Below are 12,565 nucleotides of genomic sequence, written 5' to 3' on the forward strand. Positions count from 1 at the left end.
CTGGAGCCTCTCATAATACCAGAAAGTAAGGAAATGCTCCAAAAAAATTGATGGAGGTGCATCAAAGGAACACAAGTGCCAAGTAAAAGAGTTCCCAATGGAAACAAAGCCAAAGCTGGAATAATCTGAACAAAAAAACTATTGGATTATAACCCAAAGTATAAAATAAATACCCATGACTCCACACTAATATAAATAAATGATTACATAAACTAATAAATGCAGAAGAGACAAATGTCCTATATAGAAGAATTTCAAATAAATTATGTAGATACCCCACCCTAAGCATAACTTCCCACTCCTTAAGTGTGGGCTATGCCTAATCACTTCCTTCCAAAGATACAGCCTGGAAAGGGTGAGAGGGGCAGCCAGGGAAGAATAACTGATAAACACTCCGTTAGCAAGATGACCAAAGTCAGTATCAAGAGTCATTATGTTCATAGTATGAACATGATACAACATGATATGATGAAAATGGCACTTGACCTCTGTGATCTTTCTCCCAAAAACCCACAACCCCAGATTAATTATGAGAAAAACATCACACAAATCCCAGTTGAGGGGTAGCCTATAATACATCTGACCAGTATTTCTCAAAACTATCAAGGTCATCAAAACCAATTTCAGTTGATCCTCCAATCTCAAGGTGTCTTTTTAAATTCCTTAAACAGAATAACAGACTTCCTTGCAATAAGCAGACTATAAATCCCATGAGTTACCTCCCTTATGTTTTAACAGTACAGCTGGTTTACCCAGCATGTACCTGTAATAGTGTGAACACACGTTCACTGAATTAAAATAAACCCAATCACATATTGGTTCAGGAAATATTTATTTTAAATAAAATATATCAGTTTTAGATGTAAAGAGAATATAAATCTTATCTGCCAGCCTTGCTAACTGCTTCATAAATTGGGATCCAAAAAGGTGGCAGTAAAATCTTGGAAGACATTTTAATAACTGAAAAAGCCCAACAGAGGTACACTTACAGAGAATAAAGCTCCTCAGAATAATAAAAATGCCAGGTAGTTTGGAGTGGGGTTTTTTTGTTGTTGTTGGTTGTGGTGGTGGTAGCTGATGCAGTGCTTCTTGCTTTGCTTTTGTCTGGACTACAATTCCCCTTCTGGAGAGCCAAGGGTCTAAGAGCTATTGTATCAGGAAGCCCTTGAACTAGCCAAACTCAGCAGGCTGAGACTCCTGACCACTCCCCATGTGACAATTCTTCCCATATATGGGAAAAAGTGCCTGATAAATAGCAAGAAAGCATGGCACTCAAGTCTTGAGCCATTTTTCTTCCAAAACAGAATTTATATGACTTACAACCAACACAGCACAGAGGGCAGCAGGAATGGTGAAATCAAATGTTCTTCACAATCTTTATTCTGCTCTATATCACAATCCCACTGACCACTTTGTAATGATTCTATAAAATCATAACAAAAAACAGCATATCAATGCTTTGAACCACAGGTGAGTTGTTATGAATGTTATCCCTACCTTAGGTATAAAAATGAGAAACAGTTTCCTCATCCCCAACAGGGCTGTGAGGCTGTGTCCTCAGATGTTGACCATCAGCCAGCCATTCTTTTTACAAATCTACTCCAAAGGGACAACGGCTTCAACTTTCTAAAATCTAAAACAATTCAATTCATAAAAACCTCACTAGCAGAGGGCTAGCTGACAAACCGATGTAACATCTGATTATTACTGAATAATGTCCTGAGTAGCAAATAAAAGGATTTTCACCCCCCCCCCGCAAATATTTTTTAACGTCTATAAAATTCTCAATGCTACACTCACTAGTACTTTAAAGGAAACAAGTGGTAAGGTTAGAGTCTGGTAAAGAAATGGATGTGTTCTTGACCTTTGGCTACAAACTCATCTGAACTATCTTAGACCTATTACAGGAGGAGGCTACAGAACTCCCTAGACTGAGCACAGCTGTGAGAGTTGTCCTCAGGTATATAATAGTTACTATGCTGAAACATGACGGGTAGATGAAACTAGGAGCTCTTCCCTTTCCTCCTAAACCTGTGCCCTGACTGGTGTGGCTCAGTGGGCTGAGTGTCAGCCTGCAAACCAAAAGGTCTCCCTTGCAATTAATTCCCTGTCAGGGCTGCACATCTATGGGTTGGGGGCCAGGTCTCCGGTTGGGGGCGCAAGAGAGACAGCCAGTCTGTTTCTTTCCCTCTTCTTTCCCCTCTCCCTAAATATAAATAAATAAAATCTTTTAAAAATAAAAATAAATCCTTAATGATTTGTGGGAAATTTTAAGATGAAGACTGCGTTGAAAAAGTGCCTAAAAATTCCAACAAACGCCACTTTACCTCTGAAACGAGACACCCGGGAACAGTATAAATAAGATTCTAGCTCTACCTAGTGGCCAACAATGGGAGTAACTCCTAGTCTCCTATTGTTCTAGGAACTCAAGGTATGACTCACCTTGACTCCAGGAGAACATGAACAGTTCCATTTTTGTACCTCAGGAGGACTGCAGGCATCAACATGTTCTCTGAGCCATTGTACTCCAGGGTGAGACTCCCACCGCCCAGGACACAGATGAAAAAATGCTTCAGCTTTATAGCTGATTAGCTTTTTCCCTGAATTCCAATCCCCTTACCCACTCTTTTCTTCTCCTTATAAAAAGGGTCGGTTTAAAATGAAATTTAAGACAGTCTGTTAGGGTGCGAACCTGCCGTTTTCTCAGATCGATGACCGTCTGAATAAAGCACCCAGAAAGAGTCGATCCCTGTCTCTGCATATTGGGCTTGGTGGGTGACAGGCAGCTCGAACACTGACTTTTCCACTTTCAAATTCACTCAGTTGAATTTTGTTTTTGTAATGGCAGAGTATACATAATTTAACCAAGGTCATGCAACTACTAACTTTTCATATGATTCAGCATCTTCTTGTACATAAAATGAGCAAAGAAATCTCTCCCCATCAACAAAAATGCAGGACAATTCTTTTATTTTTTTAAGCTCATGTTTAACTCATTTAGACAAGAGTTACACTGGTAAAGAATAATGTGATACTGTGATTTATTATTTATATATAAATTTGATCATTTAGATAATCAAAACATAGTTCTCATATACTGTACTTTCGAAGTTCCCGACCCACAGCTCCAAAAACCCTTGGAATTTCTTGTGAAGAGAGAGATTAATGGTGTCTCTTGTTATGTTAATAAGGTGACTTCTGGACCACACCCAGGATGCAAGCTGATTACCAGGGAAAACAATCATGTGATTAGAGGGTTGGAACTTTTAGTCCTAACCCTGGTCCTCCAAGAAGGGGGGAGGGGCTGGAGACTGAATCAATTATGAATGGCCAGTGATTTAATCAATCATGCCTATGTAATGAAGCCTTCATAAAAAACCAAAAGGACAGAGTTAAGAGTTTCTGGGTTGGGCAACATGGAGATTTGGGGGACAGTGGTGTGCTAGAAGCATGGAAGCTCTGTGCCTTTTCCCCACACCTTTCCATCTCTTCCATAAGGCCAGTTAAATCCTTTGGTAATATATCTGTAATCTAACGAGTAAACAAGTTTCCTGGGTTTTGTGAGCCACTCTAGCAAATTAAAGAAATCAAGGAAAGGGTCATGGGAACCTCTAATTTATAGACAGAAGCACAAGTGACGACATGGATTTAAAACTGGCAACTGAATGCCAGAAAGGAGGTCACTGGAACCTCCAATCTGTAGCCCCATTGGTCAGAAACACCTGGGCTTGTGACTAGCATCTGAAGTGTTTTGGGTGGGGTGAGGCAGAATTAAACCCTTAACCTGTGGAATCGGACGCTATCTTGGGTAGTGTCAAAATTGAGTTGAATTCTCCGATACCCAGCTGGTGAGAATTGCTTGCTGGTGTGGGGAAGGAAGACACACACACACACACACACACACACACACACGAGGGAACTGGGTCCAGGAACCCAAAATAGGTAAGAATTGAGAACACTTGTTTCCTCTTAACTTCTGACTTAAAAATGGAGATAGTGTCAGATTAACCAAATTAAGCCAATTGCTTTCAAGCTTTAGTGGCCAGCTTGTTAAACCACAGGTTGCTGGGTACACAACACTGTTTCCGATTGAGTAGATCTGGTGGACCTGCAAATTTGAATTTCTAACAAATGTTCAGGTGATGTTGATACTGCTGACCAGGGACTACTTTGAGAGTGGCTGTATTAGAATTCTTTTAATCTCCCTTAACTTGGATTTTCTCATTGATAAAGTGGGCAGAATAGTAATGTGTAGATTAATGAAAAAAAAGGATGTGAAAGTGCTTTGTAAATTGTTCAGCACTAAGGAAAAACTGGTAGCAACTGCTATCATTACACACTTGGATTCAAGAGTGAATGCTAATGCTGCATGGGCAGTGTTGATGTTAGAATCTTTGATCTTACCATAGCAGTTTATATTCAAATACAGGGGCATTACAAGGAACTTGATATCAAATGGAAAGAAGGGGAGAACACCTTCCTATGCTAGTCCCCCTTCTAGTCTGCTAATGAAGTAAGCTTTCTTTTTTTTCAATTTCTATTTATTGACTTTAGAGAAAGAGAGAGAAACATCCATTTGTAGTTCCACTTATTTATGCATTCAGTGCTTGATTCTTATATGTGCCCTGACAAAGAATCAAACCTGCAACCTTGGCATATTAGGATGATGCTGCAACCAACTGAGCTACCCGGCCAGAACTAATCAGCTTTCTTATGTCTGCTGACAAAAATAAGGTTTCATTTCATACAGGTACACACTGGAGTTGCTCTGTATGTAAATCAACTTATTGCAAGATTAGTAGGTAAGAATTCCCTTCAGCTACCCAAAGTGTGAGCATCCCTTTGGGCTGAGTGTTAAAGACATATCCTATTCCAAAACCTAGGCACTAAATGTAAGCACATCAAAAATGGGCTCCGCAGAACCATGTGGCCATATATATACCACCCTAGCTGCAGTTCCAGGAAAAAGGTTCAAAACCAAAGTATGGGAGCCATTCCTCTCATACTTTGCTGCAAAGAACATCCTTATATAGTAACATTTTTAAAAAGATTTGATTTATTTTTAGAGAGGGGAAGGGAGGGAGAAAGAAAGGGAGAGAAACATCAATGTGTGGTTGCCTCTCAACCGCCCTCTACTGACACCTTGCCCACAACCCAGGCATGTGCCCTGACTGGGAATCAAACCAGCGACTCTTTGGTCCACATGCCACACTCAGTCCACTGACCCACACCAGCCAGAGCTTTATATAGTAACATATTAATAATTCTGTAAGATAATTTCCAGAAGTTACCTTGAATCACAGGTAACTTCTGCTTGAGATATACAATGTCAGGAAAACATTTCCCATAATAGAATTATCTTTTAAAATAATGTTCACCAATCTCATAGGTGAAAAATTATGTTTACTTGTGTCAGTTTGGCTTTCTAAAGAGTAAAGCTGAATGTTTTCTTTCATAATCATGTTGTTTCTTCATTTGTGAACTACCTATTGTTCTTTGAGAATTTACCTACTGATTTATGAGTACTATTTAACTATTCTGTATTAGCCATTTGTTGGTCCTGATATTGTTGATATCCCCCTTACCACAGCCATTTTTTCAAATCATGTTTTTAGCTTGACAAATTTTTTTACTGTTCTTCTATTACAGTTGTCCCAATTTTTCCCCCTTTGCCTTCTTCTTCCCAGCCCCCTACCCCCACTCCCACAGTCAATCCCCACAGTCATTCATACACATTCTTTAACTAGTCCCTTCCCCTTCGTTCCTCCCTTATCCCCCTCCTCTTTGCCCCCTCCCCTCATGCAGCTGTCAGTCTGTTCCATGTTTCCATGTCTCTGGTTCTATTTTCCTCATGAGTTTATTTTGTTCATTAGATTCCTCTTATAAGTGAGATCATATAGTATTTGTCTTTCATTGACTGGCTTATTTCACTTAGCATAATATTCTCCAGTTCCAACCATGCTGTCCCAAAAGGTAGGAGTTCCTTCTTTCTGCTACATAGAAATCCACTGTGTAAATGTAGCAGATTTTTGATCCACTCATTTACTGGTGGGCACTTAGTCCATTTCCAAATCTTGGTGATTATAAATAGCACTGCTATGAACACAGGGGTACATAGGTTCTTTTGAACTGGCGATTAGGGATTTTTAGGGTATATTCTCAGCAGTGGAATCACTGGGTCAAAAGGCAGTTCCATATTTTTTTTTTTTTGAGGAAATTACATACTGTTTCCCACAGTGGCTGAACCAGTCTGCATTCCCACCAATAGTGTAGTAGGGTTCCCTTTTCTCCACATCCATACCAGCACTTGTTTGTTGATTTGTTAATGATGGCCATTCTGACCAGTGGAAGTGCTAACTCATTGTGGTTTTAATTTGCATCTCTGATGACTAGTGATGCTGAGCATCCTTTCATATGTCTATGGGTCCTCTGCATGTCCTCCTTGGGAAAGTGTCTATTCAGATCCTTTGACCATTTTTTAATTGGGTTATTTGTCTTCTTGGTGTTGAATAGTATGAGCTCTTTATATATTGTGGAGATCAAACCTTGTCTGATGTACCATTGGCAAGTATGTTCTCTCATACACCCAGTTCCCTTTTCATTTTGATGCCACAGCCATTTTTTTTTACTTCATCTAAAGAACTTTTCAATTTTTATGCTCTAATTAATCTGTATTCATCTTGCCCCAAGGTATAAGGTAGAGTATCTACCTTTGCCTTTTAACTAAATGGTGAGTCACTCATTAGAAATGAGTGACTTTTTATACTTTACTTTTTAAAATTTAAATTATTTTATTGGTGTTCAATTACAGTTGTCTATATTTTCTCCCCATCCCCTCACCCTCTTCAAACCCACCTCCCTCCCTTGCTTCCAACTCCGCCCCCCTTGGTTTTGTCCATGTGTCCTTTATAGTAGTTCCTGAAAACCCTTATACTTTACTCTTAACAGTGTATATTTCTTCTTACTATAAATGAAAATGTGATCATTCTCTAGTTTTCTGCAACTGAACATTTCTCAAAATATCTTGGACTTTTCATATCAACATGTAATTTTTGACATGTAATTTTTATTATGTTATATAGTATTATAATCCTATTGAATAGAAGTAAAATGATTTATTAAACTTATATCAACAACTTTGCTCCAGTGTTAATCCTAAGTAAGCATTCATTATGGAAAGTCAAGCTTTGAGGCTAGGGAAGACAGTCATCCTGAGACTGCTGGGGAAGTGCCACCCTGAGCAACTCAGGATGTCCACCTGCTCTGCTGGCCCATCCCACCCATAAAACCACCCTCCAGGACATAGGGACGGCCCTTGGCCCCAGCACTGATTATCTTCTACCATTCACCAGAGAGATGGGCCTGGAGCCCACCCCCTCAAACTCAACCAAAGCCTCTGAAAGAGGGTTATTCATCTCATAGTCCCCCCTCATTATTCCCTCCCCTCCCACAGACCCAAAGTCCGGGTTCACTCCACTCTAACGCTCCCTGTTTCTTTCCCCGACTTGTCCCCCATTAAAGCCCCATGCCTGTAACAGAAGCTCAGGCGAAGAGTCTTTGAGGGTTGGACATTTTGTTCTTTTTCATTTTTAGCAGTACAACTAAATATTATTTAACTTGAAAGTTTAATAAGGTTAAATCTTATATATCCCCAGTGCAACAGCCATACTTTCTGTTAAAAGTTAGAAATGAAAAAAAAAAAGATAATAAAAACAGATGAAAAATTAAGAGAAAAATAAAGAAGTTAGAAAGGAAAGCAATTACTCATGAAATTAGGTCCACCTGAAACTCTAACGGCTGGAGTCAAGTCAGCACAACTCAGCGCCTCTGCTGCTGCGCCGCTGCAGACAAGAGCTACAGTGCGCCTGCCGGACTCCGCGGAGCCACCCCCTCTGGACAGGCTTCCACATGCTGTGTGCCAACAGATCGTCTTTCTCAAAAAAATATTCTTTGTCCTTATAAATCGCATAGAATTGAGTATTTCTGATTTCTTCCACGTATATAAATTCCAGATACTTGTTTTCTGAAAATATTCCTTGAAATCCTAAAAATGCTCTCAGGTGACATCTTTATTTTTGTTTCTCCCTAGAACAGGGTTCCTGGGGAAGTCACAAAGCAGATGCCTAACAAATATTTCTGAATAAATAAGTTAAGGAGGCAAGGCAGAGGGATTAGAGGAAAATCAGGATTTAAACTGAGCTCCTAGCTGGGGAGGGGGGAGGGGGCGGGACAGGAACTGAACTACTCTATGTAGTTCTGAGGGACTAGAAGCTTTTAAAAAATTTTTGCCATGTCAAAACAATTTCATTGATGGTCAATTGTGAATATTTATATCATTAAAATTACAACATAACTTGATTGTAAGTTTCTGATACAATAATAAACTGATCGTATGCACTTATTTTTAAAGGTGCTGATGTAGCACGACTTAAAATTTAAAGAGAACACTGGCTTGTACTAATTATCATTAAATTCTCAATTTTGATATTCTGTATTTTTAAAAATTTATTAGAGTTTGCATATATTAATTTTACATGTACAACAGTAACTCAACATTATATACCTTACAATGTAATCACCACACTAAGTCTAGTAACAATTTGTCACCATGCAAAGTTATTACAATATTGTTGACTATATTCCCTGTGCTGTATATAGAAAACACTAAAGACTTCACCATAAAACTATCAGAATTAATAAATGAATTTAGTCAAGTTGCACAGTACAAGATTAATATACGCAAAGCAATCTACAGATCGATGCAATCCCTATCAAAAAACAACAGCATCCTTCTCAGAATTAGAACAAATAATTCTAAAATGTATACGAAACTACAAAAGACCCTCAATAGCCAAACACTCTTGGAAAAAAAGAAAAAGAAAAAGTGGAGGTATCACACTCCCTGATTTCAAACCATATTACAAAGCTACAGTGATCAAAACTATGCGGTATTACAGCATTAGAGATCTTGCTCCTCAGCAATATCATCTGTTTGGTTCAAATAAAATCTTACAAAAAACAATTGACATAAAAACAGACACACAGATCAAGAAACACACTAGAGAGCCCAGAAATAAACCCTCACTTTATATAGTCAGTTAATCCATATGGAAGCAAGAATATACAATGGAGAAATGACAGTCTCTTCAATAAGTGGTATGGGGGAAACCAGATGAAAAGCTTTTTAGACAACTCACCACCTGCTTAAAACCCATAGGTGGCTTCCTCTGCTCTTACCATGGTCAGCAAGGCTCTGGGCCAACCAGCTTCCCTCCCTTTCTGGCCTTGCCCCAGCCACCAGCTCTCACCCACGAGTGACTTCCTCCAGGAACCTTCCCTGAACTCCTTGACTGGGTCAAATCCCCACTGGAGTTTTCCAAGCACCCTCAAATTCCTCAAAACACAGTGAGGTCATAAACTCATTGACTCTTAGATCCACATAATGCCCCAACTAGGCTAGAATCTCCTGAAGGGCCAGGCCCTCCTATCATCAGAGGTGGACTTACTCCAGCCCACCCAGAGGCTACAGCAGGGGAAACCCCTTTCCCCAAAGGTCCTTGGTCCCTGGAGTCCTGGCAAATTGTCCCTGGAGTATGCGGGGACTGAGGTCAGCTTGGGCCCTATCAGGATCATTTACGCTAGCTTGGAATCTTTCCCTTCCCTGCTCCACTCAGATTAAAACGCTTTCACTTGGCCCTCAAGAAGATATATACATATATACACGTGTGTGTGTGTGTGTGTGTGTGTGTGTGTGTGTGAGAGAGAGAGAGAGAGAGAGAGAAAGAGAGATAATCCTGGGAAGGACATGATTAGTGGGTCTTGATTTTCTAATCAGTCAAATGGTAATACTGTGAGAATTGAGATAATGCAAAAGGCAGATTGAGTTCCAGTGGCAATCAGTGTTGGCTACTGTTAGTACTTATAACCAAAGGATCCCACTAGAATGGATTTTTTGTTTATAAACTGTTCTGTAAGCAACCCAGGCTTTTATGGACTATCTGGAGCCCTTGCTTTACCTCCTTTCCAAATCTCTTAGCCCTCAAGTGTGACCTTCCTTAGGGCAGACTTTTTATCTCCATTACAATGAAAGCTTGTTTTGCTTCCCATAATCTTTGCATTTACCCTTGATGGAAAACTGGTCAGAAGCTTCAAACTTTGAAAAAAAGAGCAATCACCCCAAGACAACCATTTTTCAACCCTTGAGCTACTACTTCCAAAACTTTTCCTATGAATTTTCTCAATGCTTGTGTTGTTCTGAGGGGTTTTTTTTTGTTTTGTTTTTAGGGTTCAAAAATCTTTAGTCCAGGGTATGCATAGGATTTATGGTATATCCTTAAATTTTCAAATTTCACTGCTTTGACACAGATTAACCTGAAGCCTGTTTTCTACATACATTTAGAAGCATTAGCCTTAGGTCAGAATTTCTAGATCTTAAAAGGCAAGGGAAGTTTTTATGTGCTTCATTCGCACTGCAGAATTAGAGTTCATAACTCTCCAGTTTACAGTCCTACACATAATCATTTATTACCCACTGAGTCTTTGAAGGGTCCACTAGCTGAGGGTAATTTGAGGGTTCAACAACTGTTGGTCCATAAAGCAGACTCTGCCAAGAAGTACTGAAGACAAAGGACTTGAATAGACATTTTTCCAAAGAGGATATTACATATGGCCAATAGATATGAGACGATGCTCAACATCACTAATCATCAGAGAAACACAAATTAAACCACAAGGAAATATCACCTCACTTCTGTCAAAATGGCTATTATCAAATCAACAAATGAGTGTTGGCGAGGATGTGGAGAAAATGGAACCCTCATGCACTCTTGGTGGGAATGCAGACTGGTGTAGCCACAGTGGAAAGCGCTACAGAGGGTCCTCAAAAATTAAAAATGGATCTGCCTTATGACCCAGCAAGTACACTTCTGGGAATATATCCAAAGAAACCCAAAACACTAATTAAAAAGAATTTAGGCACCCTTATGTTCATTGCAGTGTCATTTACAATGGCCAAGATTTGGAAACAACCCAAATGTGCATCAGTAAATGAGTGGATAAAGAAGCTGTGGTACCTTTACACAATGGAATACTACTCAGTCTTAAAAAAGGGAAGTCTTACCTTTCATGACAGCATGTATAGAACTGGAGAATATTATGCTAAGTGAAATAAGCCAGTCAGTGAAATACAAATACCATATGATTTCACTTGCACATTTGTTCATGGAATCCAATGAACAAAATAAACTAACAAACAAAATAGAAACAGACTCATAGATAGAGAAAACAGACTGACAGCTGTCAGAGGGGAGGAGGTAAGGGGGTGGGTGAAAAAGGTGAAGGGATTAACCCCCACCAAAAAGCAAACCTCATAGAAAGACAACAGTATGGTAACTATCAGAGGGGGAAAAGGGGTGTGGGGAGGTAGAAGGTAAAAGGGGGATAAATGGTGATGGAAAGAGATATGACTTGGTGCCCTGGCTGGTGTGGCTCAGTGGATTGAGTGCTGGCCTGTGAACCAGAGGGTTGCTGGTTCAATTCCCAGTTAGGGCACATGCCTGGGTTGCAGGCCAGGTCCCTGGTGGGGGGCACATGAGAGGCAGCCACACATTGATGTTTCCCTCCCTCTCCTTCTCCCTCCCTTCCCCTCCGTCTAAAAGTAAATAAAGTAAAATCTTTTTAAAAATTTAAAAAAAAAGAAAGCTATAACTTGGGGTGGTAAACATACAATATACAGATAATATATTATAGAGTTGTACCCTTTAAGCTTATATAATTTTATTAACAATGTAACCCCAATACATTCCATTTTTTGGAAGATTTTATTGATTTATTTTTAGAGAGAGGGGAAAGGAGGGAGAAAGAGGAGAGAAACATCAATGTGTAGTTACCTCTTGTATACCCCAACTGGGGACCCTGCCTGCAACCTAGGCATGTGCCCTGAATGGGAATCGAACCAGCGACCCTTTGGTTCACAGGCCAGCATTCAATCCACTGAGCCACACCAGCCAGGACTATGTTCAATTTTTTTTTTTAAAGTACTAAAGACAGGGACTCTTCACCTAACAAATACACACACGCACACACACACACACACGTTTCCCAGTTGTTTCTGGGAGAGATTGTGAGGAAATAGCCAATCATATATATTGCTGCTGGGTGTGAAATTATTTCAACCCCTTTGAAAGGCAATAGTAGTATCTAGCAACATTATATGTTCTTTCCCTTTGGACCAGCATTCTCCCTCTGGGAATTTAACCTACAGTTGCTTGGTAGACATTCCACATTTTTCCCTTGCAGCAGACAGCTCATTTGTTAGTTTTCTTTCCCATTATTGGTCAAACTCTAAGAATAGTCAATACTTGCTACTATGTGTGATGCCTGTTCTAAGTACCCTACAGATATTAACAGTTAAACTTCACAACTTCATGTGGGGTCAGATGCTATTATCTTCCACTTGGAGACTGAGAGGGTAGAACAACTTGGCTAAGGTCATAGGGCCAGAAAGTTCCTGAAGTGGGCCTCATTCTGGCTTTGAGCTATTAAGCTAGTCTCTACTAGGGGAAAC

This window comes from Phyllostomus discolor, chromosome 4, assembly GCF_004126475.2.
Source record: "Phyllostomus discolor isolate MPI-MPIP mPhyDis1 chromosome 4, mPhyDis1.pri.v3, whole genome shotgun sequence".
NCBI classification, from domain to species: domain Eukaryota; kingdom Metazoa; phylum Chordata; class Mammalia; order Chiroptera; family Phyllostomidae; genus Phyllostomus; species Phyllostomus discolor.